At 38.9% G+C, this 16,468-nt stretch overlaps 1 protein-coding gene across 3 annotated transcripts in view; it reads right to left on the reverse strand.

Annotated features, from left to right (window-relative positions):
• Nucleotides 1–16,468, reverse strand: part of SH3KBP1 (SH3 domain containing kinase binding protein 1) — a 177,325-nt gene that overhangs the window by 96,011 nt on the left and 64,846 nt on the right. The window lies entirely within an intron of this gene.

Consider the following 16,468-nt stretch of genomic DNA (forward strand, 5'->3'; position numbering starts at 1 on the left):
ATACCTCCTGTAATCAGCAGCAAAACCTACAAATTTCAGTAAATGTTTTCAGTGACCATTTTTAGTAGGCACTAATGACGGAAAGAAAACTGGGAACTGTTATGCTATAGTAGTATCTCCATTTTCCTTAAGTATTAAATTGCAATTGAAGAAGAATGGTTTCATTTTGATTTTTTACTGTACAGGATGTGTTTTGACATAGCCAATAAATGCACAAGTCAATGAATAACAGCCAAGACATGGTGCTTTCTAAATTACTCTCCCAAACTATGTAGAGAAGGCAGGGAAAGTCTGAAATTTTAGGGCTTTCTTTCTCAGGGTGTTTTTTAAAAATTGAAAGTATACTGTTTGCATGCAAATTAAAAGTGTATAAATTAAAAATGTATTATTCTGAGGAAAAAATGAATTGCTGTTGAATGTATTTGCAGCAAGATTCACATCAACTAATTTCTGAGCACAGAAGATGCTATTAATAGAGAAATGGCTAGTCAGACCACTGGATATAGCAATTATTTTCCTGCACTTATATTCAGCAACCCTTGTTACCTAGTGGATAATCAAGGCTATTAGATGACATTGCCGATCACATGTAGAGCTGTGCAGAAGTCAGAAGGGCACAGCATCCATTGCCTTGGGTTCTGGATGTGGGTCTGTTTGCCATATTGTGTTGGAGATGGGTCTGTTCCCCACATAGCATAGGACCCCAACTATGCCTGCACATTAACCCACATGTGGAGGCTTTTTTAATACAGTTTCTAATGCACAAATAACTTTTTGCAGCCAAGAACAGTAAAGCTAACACATCTGCGTTGTATCCAGTGATAGCCTAACTTAAGTCTTACTTATTTCAATGGGTCTAATCAAAGAAGGCCTGACACTGGATACAACGCATTGGGTTTCATTATTCATAAAGCTAACATACTGTAGAAAAACTACATTAAACTAAAAATCTATGATGGCCTTAATACTGACCCAGAATATCCCAAGTATTGGCACATACAGAATGTTTATCACCTGAAACAGAAAAGTCCTGCAACTTGACAATATATTTTTGACTGTATAAATGTAGCCATTCTTTGTTCTCTTGTGATTAATATAGTTGATCCCTTATTCTAACTTTTCTTAAAAAATAATTTTACTTTTTGTACTCCCCCCACCCCACATGTCTTCATCTCCAAAGTAAGTTACCGTCTTTGGTAAAAGAAATATATGTTATTGTTGTCAACATAATTCAAAGCAAAATATTTTATTTATAGTGTATCAATTTTTATTCAACCTTCTGTTGAAATGAGATATTCTCTGTTCTCTTGCTAAACGAAGACATTTTTAGTTTCTATCTTAGCTTGCATTATACAGCAAGTTCCTACTCAGCTAGAAGCTTGTAGGTCACACACATGCAGGCTCTAATTGCCATCTAATCCATGACATTCTTGAAGGAGTGCTCAGAATCAAACTGCAGTGGCACAGGTCAGCTCAGCATGTCCGTTTACACAACTAACCATTGTGAAGAAAAACTCACCAGGAAGAAGCCTCAATTACTCTTCTCGTGTTAAAAGATTTATCATTACTTCTTGCCTCCAGTAGAGCAATTCCTATAATCAAAAATAATCCTGTCCTGCAAAAGGGGCATTTTATATACTACTTGGTAATTTAGTGGTTAACCCAACCTTTTGTACTATGCCACTAAGACAGAAGCCAATAGAGCAAAACTGGTAAGTCCAGGAATAAAAAAGCCAACTATCAAATAGGGAAGAACAAAGGCCAGTATTACCCTTCCATCTTTACAAGGTTCTAGAGTAAACATTTGAGGGTCAGAAAATATCCAAAACACTAATAAATTTATCACTTTTTAGCAATGTAAATATTACGTGTATTTCTTGATCTGGTTCACTATTATAGTGGGGGGCAAAGCATTAATGTCCCCCTACCTTCCTGCAGTAGAGCCTCATCCCAGATTGGGTCCATGTGCTTACTTTTAAGTAAAAAAGGAAAAACAGCTATGTCTTTAAATAACACCTAATTTGACCCACATTTCCTTGGTGAGGAGAACCATTTGTGTACAACAAAAGAATGAAAGGCTAACACTTTTCTGTGGTCCAGCCCTTGAGAACCAAAGGAGGCCTGATACAGAAGAGTGTGAGTCCTGCCAGTCCTGCCTTTCCACCTACCCATTTTGTGCAACTTGAGTGGGTCATCAGATTTTGCTATGAAATATGGTTGATCGTTGATAGAAATGGGAGGGACTTTTACCAGGCCTCCATTTTGGCAGGTGTTAGCAGTGGTTGTTGGGGTTGGATTTTTAACCTCCCACAAAAAATCTATCTGAATATTTATTGTCTTTCCAATGTAACATACTGTACTGTTTCTCAATGTCAAGACTGATTTGGTTTCCCTATCATCAGCTGGGCTGCCCATTTTATATAAAAATTATGGAGGCTGGAAATAATAAAAATTGTGGCACATTTTCAACTGAGCTTCATGTGATCCAAATTTTCTTCCTGTCTACTCCCTGCTGAGGAAACAAATGTTTTCTTTTCAAACGGGTAAAAAATAAATATATTATTATTATTATTAACAAACAAATGTGTTTATGTCCCATCTTCTTACACTGACAAGAAGTCTAAAAATGTGTTTATTTGGAACTGAGAACTAGGGTAACAGAGATTATATAATTTCTAATCTGAATAGAAATTTTAAAAACCTATTTTAATGTATTTTTTATTAAATATTTTCATTTGACATGTTATATTATATATTTATATTTATTGTAAAATGTTATATTTCAGCCAACAACACTAAGCATTTCTCCGGCATCCTGAAATATCTAAGCCAAATCAAAACATACTTTAAGAAATATGTAAACTAATTCTATTATTCCTGCACTATGCTAGTACGTCTCCTTGGAAACCAGACCTTATCTTTAAAAGCTATATGTTTGAAAATTTGCTTACAGCACAGAGAATTTGAACAGCTACCAAAATGAGTCAACACAGGCAAAAGTTAGAAAAATGTATCATGAAAACAGTTCTTTGAAGAGCATGACAAATAAATTTAATGAGTCTTTAAAATGTTTTATTCATAGTAGATGTTCCTAAAAAAATTAATTTTCTCACTGTATTTTAAGTAGCGATGTAAATTTAATAGCTAGATCAATCAAGCTAATGTAAGTTGGTTCATTAGCATGGGACAGTTTTAATCAGTGGGGTTTTCTTCGACAAAGGAATGAAAAAGAAAAATATTTTAAGTGCGAACTTCCCTTCTAACAATCAGAAAACCATCAATTAAATATTTCATATCTTTACAGAAATTAATTCTCTTGTGGGAAGGGTTACCCCAAGTTTCCCTGTTTTACATTCTAAAAAAACTCTAAAAGGCCCCCATTCGCCTTCAGATTTCTTCTCACGAACTCTCCCTTGCTTAAGATACACCCCCGCCCAGGTGATTTTATTCAGCTTTGCAAGACCCCAGAGCTCAACATATCATTCTCACAGGTGAGGGCCCTCTTTGCTCTCCTGATATTTACCATAGATTATTCTTTCTGCTAATATTAAATGGAAAAGTAGTACCTTCTTTTTTCTTGACACCAATCTTTTTTAATTCAGTATATAAACAAACCTTAAGATCTAGGGGAAGGTCTATTTTCAAAAATTTTGAATGGTTGAACCTATTTAGGTTTTAGTAATATGCAAATATATTTAAATTTAATTAATTGGGGTGATTTAAAAGCAATTCCTGTGGAGGGATAAGTCTAGAAAAGTTATGTGAAAATTTTATTTATTTTTTTATTTTTTTATTACATTTTTATACCGCCCAATAGCCGAAGCTCTCTGGGCGGTTCACAAAAATTAAAACCATCATAAAACAACCAACAAGTTAAAAATACAAATACAAAATACAATATAAAAAGCACAACCAGGATAAAACCACGCAGCAAAATTGATATAAGGTTAAAATACAGAGTTAAAACAGTATAATTTAAATTTAAGTTAAAATTAAGTGTTAAAATACTGAGTGACTAAAAAGGTCTTCAGCTGGCGACGAAAGGAGTACAGTGTAGGCGCCAGGCGGACCTCTCTGGGGAGCTCATTCCACAACCGGGGTGCCACAGCGGAGAAAGCCCTCCTCCTAGTAGCCACCTGCCTCACTTCCTTTGGCAGGGGCTCACGGAGAAGGGCCCCTGTAGATGATCTTAAGGTCCGGGTAGGTACATATGGTTTTATAATACACACACGGGGGGGGGGGAGGGGGATTTTCTGGAGAACTGCAGGATTGTCACTTTGAAAATAAAACAAAACCTACTTGGAGGTCAACATTAGACTTTCATGACTGTGCCTCCACAGGAATCATGCCAAAAGCAGTCCCACAGAGGTAGATGTTACCCAAGCAGCATAATTAGATTATTAAACTTGCTAATAATCTGTAGGGGAGTCTTAGTACTAATTACGGGGGCAGATGGTTGCCTGGTCCATCATCTTTCCCCCAATTTCCCCCCATCTCTATATCCCCCACTCCACTGAATCTGGGAGCCCAAAAGAAGCTGCAGTGGCAATTCCTATTCAATTGTAACGTCAGGTTGTCCATACAGCTTTGTCTTTCATTCTGTTTTAAGACAGAAAGGAGATGAAGCTCCTTGACCACAGTGAAAACCTTTCTACATAAGGCATTTATTGTGCGCTCATGATTCCTTACTCACAGTAGTTTGTGGGTACTTTACAAAATGTCCTCCTCCTCCATGGTCTCTCCTGTTCTCTGGAACCATTTTAGTGGAGGGTTCTAATGAAGAATGTCTGGTAGATCCATAAATGGTGTCATGAAACCCTAATGTATTTGCACAATTCCATTATACCATGGCACCACCCGGTGCTTGCATAATGGAACATATAAAACGGCAGAGAAAGAAAACAGATGGGAAAAAAACATGTGTAAAGGAGCCAATCTTAATCCCACAAAGAATCTAGAAGCAAAAGTATTTTGTAAACCACCCAGAGAGATTTGGCTATGGGGCAGTATATAAATGTAATAAATAAATAAATAAATAAATCTTGGTAAAGTGGCAGGTTAAAAGCCTAATGTAGAAAAACCCTGGATGTCAATGTCTTGATGCGCATACAAGTGGCTCAGTGCTGCCTTCAGGTTGCAGGATTGGGCTAGATTGGCCTTTCATATATTCCAGCCATTTGATTCTAGGAATAAAACAACAACTTTTGTTTTCTTGATTTATCATTCTGAACACCCAACTTGGTCTCTGGCTGCCAAGCTTGACTTTTTTTCTTGTGGTACATAGTCATTTCAACTAAAGGATTTCAGATTATGTATCTGTTATCCTCCCATTACATTGTCATGTATTCTTCATGCCACAGCCACATTGCAAGTTAATCTGGTGCACAGGTGTAAGGGAAAGTGCAGTCTGGCCTGCAGATGGTTCATAAAAGTCCATAAAATGTTGCCTGAACTGCTGGCTTCATTCTAAGGCCTTTTGGAGTATGAACCTGTAATCATTAATTTTGGGATGCCACTGTTAAGAATGATTTACTCTGCCACTTGAAAATCCTTAGACAGCAATAAAACGAGTATACAAGGCTGTCATTTATTCCTACATTTATTCCTCCCATATTTTCCAGCTTAAGAGTTGTGCTCAATTTTGTCTCAAAACTAAAGATGGGTAGGGCAGCCAAGGAAAGTTCAGTTTTGTTCTTCTCATGTAAGCCGAGACTAAGGATCTTCCCATGTGAAGATTTTCCCAAATGATATTCTGAGTACCAGTTAGGTTGAAAAATAAAATGTGATACAGGTTATCCAAGTAAATTTGTCCCACACAGAGGGATTTCATGAGCAGGATTCATTTGGAATCTAGAAAACTAGTCTTTGTAGGGAAACAAGAACAGGCTCTGTTTGGAGAATAAAGACCAGGGAAATTGCAAATAAAAAAACACTAGGTACAACTACCGGGTGGGCTTGAAAATTAAGAATCCTTATGGAAGACAAAAGCTTAAGAAAGATGGAACTCCTGAATGAGACTGTATGCAAAATATACATCTGGCAATGCTTCTAGGGTCTTTCCTACCAAGAACAGAAATTGGATATAAACACCCTTTTAATATTATGTCAGATGTTATCCTTATTCATTTTATCCCTAGCTGTCCTGAAAATTGCCCCAAAGAAGTTATCAAGAATGTGTGCATAAGACTTAGAATTAGCCTAGTAGCCATCTGAGAATAAATATGATTATTTATGTAACTTATTTGTGGCATTTATATACGGCTGAGTATACTAAAATCTTTCAGCGGTTTGCAATATTATGATACAATATTAAAAGCACATTAAAACATAGCATTAAAAAAACTCCCAACTATAATTTAGAAAAGATCAAGGAGCAGTAAAATGGAGCGGCATAATTAATTTACTTACAGCCCAGGAAAAGTACTAATATCCATGTCTAGCAGGAACAGTGATTTCAAATACTGGCTGAACTGATAGGCAGGCAGTAAATGGCATCTTGACTGGAGAAGCCAAGTATAGATACTAGGAACTTGCCTGGCAGAGTTTTAAGCCCATGTTTAACTTTTTGTTTCAATCACATCACTCTCTGTCCTTGCTCTGCTCTTCAGCTGCTGACCAGCAATTCCATCACTCCTTTGCCAGGAAGCCTGTTCTTGCCTTGATTATGCCACACTTCGAATATTATTTTTTGACTTGGAGGTGTCAGCCACAGTGTACCTTTAATAGGTATTATTCCCCCACTTTTTTTTGCCTATCCCCATTTTTTTAAATTGAACAAGAGCAACATACCTGATTTTCATATAGCTGACAGCTCCTTAATTCTGTGCCACAGTGCACCATCTTAGGTGTACAGCTTACTCAGTCCAGTGCAGATTTATGTGATCTGTGAATTTCTTTATTGTATAAATATATGGTGTCCTACCCAACTTTTAAATAATTTCTATATTATCATTTCAGTTTTTGTTGTGGAGATCTTATACGTGTGAGTTTGAAGAATGAGCAGGAAAGCCTATTGCACTCATATCCTGCTTGTCAGCTTCTCCACAGTAATCTGGTTGGCCATTATGGAAACAGAATGCAGCTCGCATATTCTTAGGTGTATGCCAAAGAAGGATGCTTCAGCCTGAGTTAGCATACAGCTATTCTCCTGTGTAGCCACTAGAGCCGGAGTTTGACACAGGCAACTGCAGCACAGTGCAAAAAGACAACAGCAGCAGCCCTGGCTTTTTCTCAAATGGGAAGATCATAATGCTGGGTTGTATGTAGGTCCTTTAGAATCATTATTGTTAACATAATCAAAGTAAGTTTGCCAGGATAAAAAAATATCAAGCTCACCTGAATAATTTCCAGATGGTACATTTTCTACACAAATGGAGTGCCATTATGCAATCCAATAAAAATGTTGATTCCTACTTAAAAGTACTAATACCATGTTTATGTTATCTTAACACTGTCGAGTTTTGATAGAATTTCAGATCTGTATAAAAGCAACCTTTGTCCCTTGATGGAGCTAGCTCTTGATATCTGTGTTTGGATTCAATACACACACACACATACACACAAACCCCTACAACAAAGAAAGCTGTATAAAAATGCAAGGGAGTCTTTAAGTAACTCAGTACCCTGACTTGGGAGGCAGTTGTGATAACAGTTGTATGAGCCAGGTAACACCCACCAGAACTTCACCATCTCCAAAAGAGATAAATCAATTTCTTTGCAATAAAATCTACATAAATAATCCATGAGCTCAATCATGATCAACTGCTATTCTAGATTTTATCTGTCTGTCAAGTAACCACCTATGTTTAATTTATTACACTGTAACGAAGAGATCATTAATTATCATGGCAGTAACTGACAGACCCACACAAATGTCTAGAATAAATCTTCTCTGTCTAAGTATGAAATTGAAAAACTAACTAATAGTGGTTTTTGGAGAACTGCTATAAAGCTACAGCTCTTACTAACTTACAGCTTGTTATGGATACTTTAGAGGACACACCAGTCAGGAAGCTGGATAACAACGTTATCAGCTCTCTCAAACAAGAACAACAGGAAACACCCGACTCTACTAAGATAAAACTACAGCCAGTGCCACCTAGTGATTAAACTAGGGTCCCAACCCTTTTCGTACTGTAGACACATTTGGAATTTTTAGAAAATGCCATAGTTGTCTCCCCTAGTCTTTTCCTCCACCCACCCCCTAGGTTGCTCCTCCTCCCCACTACCAACTGGCCCAAAGTCACCCAGTGGGTTTCCATGGCCAAGTGGGGACTAGAACCTGGATCAACCAACTCCCAGCCTAACACTTTAGCCACTATACCACACTGGCTTTGCTTTCCCATAAGGGTTAGGTAAAGATCCAGTAGAATTAACATGAAGCCTCTTGAACTTGCATGATTCTTACATGGGCTCCTCCCAAAAACCATATTCAAATTAAAGCTTATATTACTATATAAATACTGCACAGTAAACATACAGATCTGGCATTGCACTCTCCCTCAGAATTGCCTCACAAAAATCTCCTCAGAATCTCCCATTGCAGCGTTTCAGGGCCAAAACGGATTATTGTGTTGCAAACAGCCCAAAGGGGTTACACTTCCATAAGCCTGGAGTACTGCAGGACTGTTGTATCAGCACTAAGAGCGTCTTCAGACTGGCGTTTTCTCCCGTGATTTGCTGCTTCTTCCTGTTCTGGATTCTTTTGGGGATTTAAATGGGGTCTTTATACAGCCATTTTCCTCTTTATGCATAATGCTATATGTCGTTTTCAAAAGTGGGTGCATCCTGGCAGGGTGTTATCGGTTGTCCACCTCTCTGGCATAGCCCCTCCCCTCTCTCAGCGTGAAATCAAACACTTCCTCACAAGTTCAGAAGTCTGCATCACTGGAGATCCGCCCCCACCATTCATGTCTCAGTAAAAGCAACAGTAACATTTTTCTTGTTTGTATTGAAGGGGGTTACATTTCTCTCCTGTCTAAGCTCTGATTCTTCACAAGTTCAGAGGTCCACCTCCTCCAACACCATATGCAAATCAGTATTGTCCCTGTAAGAGCGTCTTTGCAGCTATGACCATGCTTCCCAGCCATGCAATTTCCCTGCTATCTGCCATACAACTAAATAATTCCTGTAGCCCACAGAAGTGTTGGTTTAATCATTTAATGCCTTTCACTTCAGTTTGCACATTTCCCACATGAATTCTCACTAAATACCAAGCATATCAGCAATTCTTAAATGTTTAAATAAAATACTGTGTTTTGGTACTGCGTGGGTGCATACAGAGAATTAGATTCTTTTTCCACTTCCTTAACCCATTTACAAAAGTTCAGTTAAACATGTTATTAAAAATTAACCTATCATGACTTAATAGAAAACCTTTTTTTTTAGTTGTTTTGAGTGGTTTAAGTAGATGAAAGCCCTTTATTGGTGTAAAACAAATTTCAACACCTTTTCTATTCAAGACTGTAAATTGTTTCATAGGCATATAAAAGCAAGTTATTTACATTGCCTACATCCTTAGCAACGTACACCATCACACCCTTTGAATATCTGATTTTTCTAAAGAACAGCTGATTTGCCTCAGAGAGCAAAGCCAAGTTTAAAAGCATCAGATTGAAATCTAAATTGATTTTCTTCTCTCTCTCTCTCTCTCTCTTTCCCTCATAAACATACACACACACATATATACACACACATACATTCCAAGGGTGGTTGCTCTATATAGATTTGCATAAAAGCATTATGATACTGGCAGTTTTATTTTTCCCAGCCGGATCAGCTTGGGCAGGAAAAATGGGCGTTGTGGGGTGGGGAGGAGGAGAATAAAGGCTTTGCATGTCCTATGCATGTGGGCCAGGTGAGGCAAGTGTGGGGGCAGAGCCTATAAAAGGCTAGCCCCACCTTAACTTGGCCTCACAAATGTACTTTCATTGGTACAATTTCAGCAAAGATGTGCATAGAATTTGGCGCTAAGTAAGCCTACCAGTACAGCACAATGTTTGACTTTGTAAACTAACTTCTGCAGCAGAAACTTGGGTGCTTAGCATGTTGCTGTGAATTCTTACGTCCAACAATACAGTAAACTGAAAAATCTTCATTTCAATCTCCAAATTCTGCCACAAAATTTGCTATACCAACTTGCACTTTCTCCATTCTCACCATATAAAAAAAGCCTGCTACCACAAGGGGGCAGACACGGTAAAGAAAGGAGGCCATTATACCCCATAATTCAGTTTCAGAATCAGTTTTACAGCTGAGATGTGTAATTTTCCAAAACTAAAGACAGGCTGAATCTCAAGGAAAACATAGTGGTTCCATCATGATTTTTAAAGTCATTGCATTTTGAAGCTCAAGGCTGTAAAACTGTATATTCCATTCTCTGGAGGTTTTCATGTCTTCAAACAAATCGAACTATCTTCTACAATGTCAGATTCCAAACCTTTAGAAATAAATACAAATTTGCTATTGAAGGGAAAATTGTTGATTGTTTTATGACTTAGAGTTACAGCATATTATAGCTAGAGTGAAGAATGGTGGCTGAAACCCAATTAAAATTCACTTATTTTAAAATAAATACCATTTCCAGTCTTTTTTCATTAGTTGGGGGTTCTGTTTGAATGCTTTCAAAAACATGACTGCATTTGTGAATATCCTGGCTTTTGAAATGCATGCCAGAAATTTAAAAATGGATTTAGCATTATAAAAATATATAGCCAGAGTCCAAATCTAACAGTATATGGAGAAATGCAGTTGAACTTTTCACATTTCTCTAGAACCTGTCCACAAGGATTTCTCCTCAACATGTGCTTTAATCTTTTACTTTTCCCTTCCGATGTTCCTCCCATACCAGATCACACCCCCTTTGGTCCCAGATACTGAACACAATTTCCATCTTCAAGGAAACTGAGACCCTTGCCTATAAACCTTTACACATTTGTTCCTTTATGCCCTCAGCTGCTTATCTTTCTCCAGCAAGCCCCTTCCAGTCCATCTCTCTCCCCACTGTGGACACACAGCTGCACCCTGAATTGACTACTGGCCTTTCATCTCTTAGTTTCCTGACACAGACATTCCAGATTTAATCTCATCTCCAAAATTGCATTTGCACTATTGGATTTTCCCTCACTGACCACAAGTCTGGTAGGGAAAGTTGATATAGCTTTTTCCTTTGCAGGCCTTCCTCACTGTAACTCATTGCGAGGATGAGATTGTTGAATCAAGTGTCTATCTCTTGTTCTCACCCTCTGTAATTTTATGCTACATAATATTTCAAGTGTCTAAAAATGATAAAGACAACACTCTCATACAGCAGATGTTCCTAAACACAGCCATAGTGGCTTACCTCATGTAAACAAAGGAAGAGAGGGGGGATATGAGGTTCCCAACACTCAGCAAACCTCTGTCACAAATTCATCATGGGAACAGAAAGACAGAAATGGGGGGTGGGGGAACACACCCATACAAGAACATAGCATCTTTTATATTCCTCTCAGAACTAAAGAACCTACCAGCTTCATATCAATTTGAATTAAGCTGATAGTTCAATAGGGCATCATTTGGAGTCTTAACAACTGATCTCTATACAGGTGGGTAAGGTCCAGAAGAATCTCTCATGCCTCTAGCTATCTTATTTTTAGAGGCTTTTCATTGTAGACTCTAAACACATGATAGGCTAGAAAGCCTTGGCTGAAGCAGAAGGTGAGATTGGAAGAAGGGCAATTCTGTTGCCTCGGCTGAGAGACCAGCTCCACTGCTGCTCCTCTCCTTCAGTTGTTTCAATTCCAGCTGATCATTGCAAGAACCACTATATAACTTGATTTGGTGGCAAACCACTGACGTTCCTGCCACCAGTGCAGCACTGCAGGCAGAGAGGCCAAACCAGAACATGAAGGCTACAAGCATAGGAGACCGTAGGTCCATAAGAGAATTGATATCTCACTTTTGTTTGAATTACCCTGAGGAAGGACCTTAGGGTCCAAAATGCGTTGGTAATTATTTTTTTTAATAAACCATATCTCCATTTTCACCCCTTAGCCTCTGAAGTTGTAAGGAGCCAGGAAGGCTTACCCTATAAAATGAAGAGAGAGAAAAATCTTTGATGTCACCCTTTTTTTCTGTTTCCTCAAAATTTGCCTACTTCGTACAAGTCTTAACACAATGACTTGGTATAGTCAATTTCCCTGTTTTACCCAGCATTCCTTTTTCAGTTGATGTTTTTTGGCATACTGTGACATTTCTTAATCTCTTACATAGAAGTGGAATTGCAGAGGAGATTAAAAATTAAATGGTTAGTACAAGGCCAGGCATACTGAAACACTATTAAAAATTACTAGGATTTAAAGTTGCTGCTGTTGCAAGAGAATGTGCTTCTTTTCATTCTAGTGCTCCAGATCCCAGAGGTCCAGCTGCCAAATGCCAGATGGAGCCTTCCATTACTTCCACAAGCACACACACACACACAGAAATGCCAAATCTTTTAGAACACCAAATGGATATTCCAAAAATGTCACAGTGAAAATGTACCCGTGACTTTGGTTGTCAGGGCTTATATTCTGGAACATCATCATCAAACATTTCATTAGATTAGATATTTGGCTTTAAATGTCTTTTTTTTTTGGGGGGGGGTATCTTCCCCAATATGGCTTTCTTACCTAGGTACTTCCATTATTCTGTAATACAGTCCCTGTATAGTACTAGCTTGTTCTTTCTAATGATCAAACGTCACTTGTCTGCAATACCTTCATGAATGTCTCCTGGGTGTCTCACTAAAACACAACAACATTCTCAGTAGGATTTTCTGAAAACAACAAGGAGATTCCCTGTGGATAAACCAAACACCCCAGGAGCAGCCTTCCTCAACCTGATGCCCTCCAGATAGATGTTTTGGACTTCAATTCTCATCAGCTCCAGCAAGCATGGCCAATGGTCAGGAATTCTGGGAGTTGTAATCAAAAACATCTCAAGGGCACCAAGTTGGGGAAGTCTGTCCCACAGTATTAAAATCTGATTTGAAAAAATACTTGTAGCATTAGTGTGTGGTATTAATTACACAGGAAGTCGGTGGGAGGAGCTCAAAGTTTCTGCAGTGGGCCTACACAGACTGGTTGTGCGCACTTATAACTGAATAAAGGCCTTTCCATTAATTTAAAGCCTGACAGTGACTACCTCCCTTCTCACCCCTATTGTTCCACCCACACACACACTTCTGCCACCCACTGTGCTCACCTCAGCAGTGAGGAAGCCGGAAGTATGCATATCAAGAGATCAGCTTCCTAGCTGCTGAGTGGGGTGGCAGCCAGGAGTGGCAATGGGTATGTGTGTGTATGTATATGACAATGAGGTATCTGCGGGTGCTATGGTGCCCATGGGTGGTGACTCTTGTCCTTGAAGTATAAAAGGTTGATATTATACAGCTGGAATGGACAGTCAGTACATGGACCACTCCTGGACCACCTATTGCTACTGGTTGCTGGGATCCTTTCAGAAAATGCTGGACTACGTAAAGTAGATCTTAAGTCTGATTTTACATTCTTAAGGAAGTGAATATCACTGAACTACACAAACACCAATATGCACCCTCTTGTTTGATAAATTTAAGATGGATTGTTGGACCATGGGTATTCTAGTTTTATATTGCATGACTCAGAACACTAGCTGTCAGTGTTTCTGATATTTATCCCCATCGGCATTCATAGGCTTCATATCTTTGGAGAATTGTTCCCCATTTTCTTCTGGTCCATTAAGCACAAATCTTGAAGAAACTCATTCCTTCACTACTTTACTGAAGAGATTGTATTACTCAAACTATATGCTGGATTCCTGAAAAACAGTACAGTGTAGCAACAAAAACAACACTAATATTCAAATAATAAAATGCTTAAGTTGCATATTTTTCACAATTGCCTGAGCAGGGTTGGTGCAATTTTAGAACCAGTAAGGTGTAATGGTTAGAATGTTGAACTAGGGCAAGGAAGACTCAGATTCAAATCTCCACTAAGCCATGAAGCTCACTGGATGGCTTTGGGCCAACTCTCCAATTAACCTACCTCACAAGGTTGCTGTGAGGTTAAGCTATGAAGGTGAAAGAACCATGCATGCCACCCTGAGCTCCTTAGAGGAAGGGCAGGATAAAAATGTAATAGATGCACTGAATAAAAATACAGAGAGGCCACTTGTGCTTTTATAAAAGAGGGCTTTAAAAATAAGCTCTACATGTGAAATCAATTCCAGCGTCAGTTTTAGAATAGTCAGTTTAATTGAAAATTTACAAGGTCACCTCTTTTACTTCTTTCAAATCTCTTCTCAAAACCCATCTTTTCCATGAAGCCTTTGGTACAGATTCCTAGTGCCTGGCCTACTGTAACTCAGCCTAAACAAGTCTCCTGCCACATAAGTAGTTATTATTATTATTATTATTATTTATTTATATAGCACCATCTATGTACATGGTGCTGTACAGCGTAAAACAGTAAATAGCAAGACCCTGCTGCATAGGCTTACATTCTATTAAAATCATAGTAGAGCGTTAAGGAGGGGAAGAGAATGCAAACAGGCACTGGGTAGGGTAAACAGGCACAGGGTAGGGTAAAACTAACAGTATAAAAGTATAAAGTCCAAACAGCATCAAGTTTTAAAAGCTTTAGGAAAAAGAAAAGTTTTTAGCTGAGCTTTTAGTTCTGCAAGGAGTCCTTGTGGCCCAGTAAGTCTGTCCGGCTCTTCTAGGCAATTCCATATTCATGGTTCCCCGCAAGGAAGCCATGCCTCCTCAACACTAACCCTAAAATGATTTTTATCCCTAAACCTTCCACTGTAACATGACTCCTGCCACAAAAGTCGTTCTGCAAGGTGTCCTGGTAGTCCGCTCTGTCTCTCTGGCCATGCTAGGCAATTCCATGGCGATGGTTCCTCTCCGGGGAGCCATGCCTCCTCAACCGTAACCCTAACCCTAAAATGACTTTCAACGCTAATGTTCCACTGAGACAAGACTCCTGCCACATAAGTAGTTCTGCAAGGTGTCCTGCTGCCCCGCTCAGTCTGTCTCACCCTGCTAGGCAATTCCATCACCATGGTTCCTCTCCAGGGAGCCATGCCTCCTCAAACCTAACCCTAACCCTAAAATGTGTTTCAACGCTAACCCTAATTTTCCACTGAGACTTGACTCCTGCTACAAAAGGCGTTCTGCAACGCCTTCGTGTTGTTGACCCTGTGAGGAATTTTAGACTGCAAACTCCTTGGTGCAGGGACTGATGGTCTTGTACTCTGGAAAGCACTATACACACTGATAGCACTGTATCAGCCTTCCCCAATCTAGTGCCCTCCAGATTTGCTGGACTACAATGCCCATAATCTTCAACCAGCATTGTGATGGTGGCTGAGGATGGTGGGAGTTGTAGTCCAGCACACATGGAAGGCGCCAGGTAGGGAAGGCTGCACTTTGAAAATAAGAGATTTCTAACCCTAAACCCTGTAAATCTTCTATAGTTAGCAACCTTACTAACTGGCAGATGTTCTGGACTTCAATGCCCATCAGCCCTAGCCAGCATGGGCAATGGTCAGGAATCTTGAGAATTGTACTCCAAAATATCTGGAGGGCATTGGGGTGGGTGGGAGGATGATAGTTAGTACCTGTATAATGTTGGGATACAATCACAAATTTCACATAGTGATACAAAATATAACATATAAACTCATCCTATGGGACAATTGTTTTAACAGAACACCACAGTTTATTCCTGGGATAATCCTGGTAGGGCACCCTAAAATCTTATCATAATTAAAATCTGCACCCTAAAATCCCATCATAGTCTCATCATTAGCCTTTCAGAATGCTACTTTTAACAGCTCTATGAATCACAGAGATGTAAATAGATTTATTTTACTGCTACTGCTCTAGCAACAAACTGCTTTAAGTTGTAGATATAGTGGCACTTCCTCTTTAAATAGGACAAATGCAAACAGATTGAAATTAGCTCTTTTTGTTGCCAAATTATTTCTGTTTCAAATTAAGTTGCAAAAATGCTCGGAAAGCATGAGAGAGGCACTGGTGGTTGACTACTTCATGTAAAGGACCTGCAAACTTCCATGACTAACCAAGCTCAATTGCAGGATAAAAGTCTCATGTGGGGAAGCCCTTAGTGTATCCACCAGATCACAATCTGATATTCCAGGCAGGCAAGTCACAGATTCAGCAATTGGTCAAAGAAGTCCAACCAGATACCAAACCGAGGCAAACATATCTTTCTCATTTAAATGTGAAAATGGGAACTGCTGCTGTCCCAATTCTTAACTTTAAAAAAGCAAGGCATACCTAGACATTAATAGGTTATTTTCATTCTTGTAGCATGTCCTATGGGATGACATTCATTCTTAGGATGGAAAGAAGTCAGAACGTGTGTTACAAGAGCAGTCCAAACCATTCCAAGATTCTTTATTTTCAAGAGCAACAATGCCATTTTCTGCAATTGGCACC

The sequence above is a fragment of the Elgaria multicarinata genome, chromosome 5, assembly GCF_023053635.1.
Source record: "Elgaria multicarinata webbii isolate HBS135686 ecotype San Diego chromosome 5, rElgMul1.1.pri, whole genome shotgun sequence".
Lineage (NCBI taxonomy): Eukaryota > Metazoa > Chordata > Lepidosauria > Squamata > Anguidae > Elgaria > Elgaria multicarinata.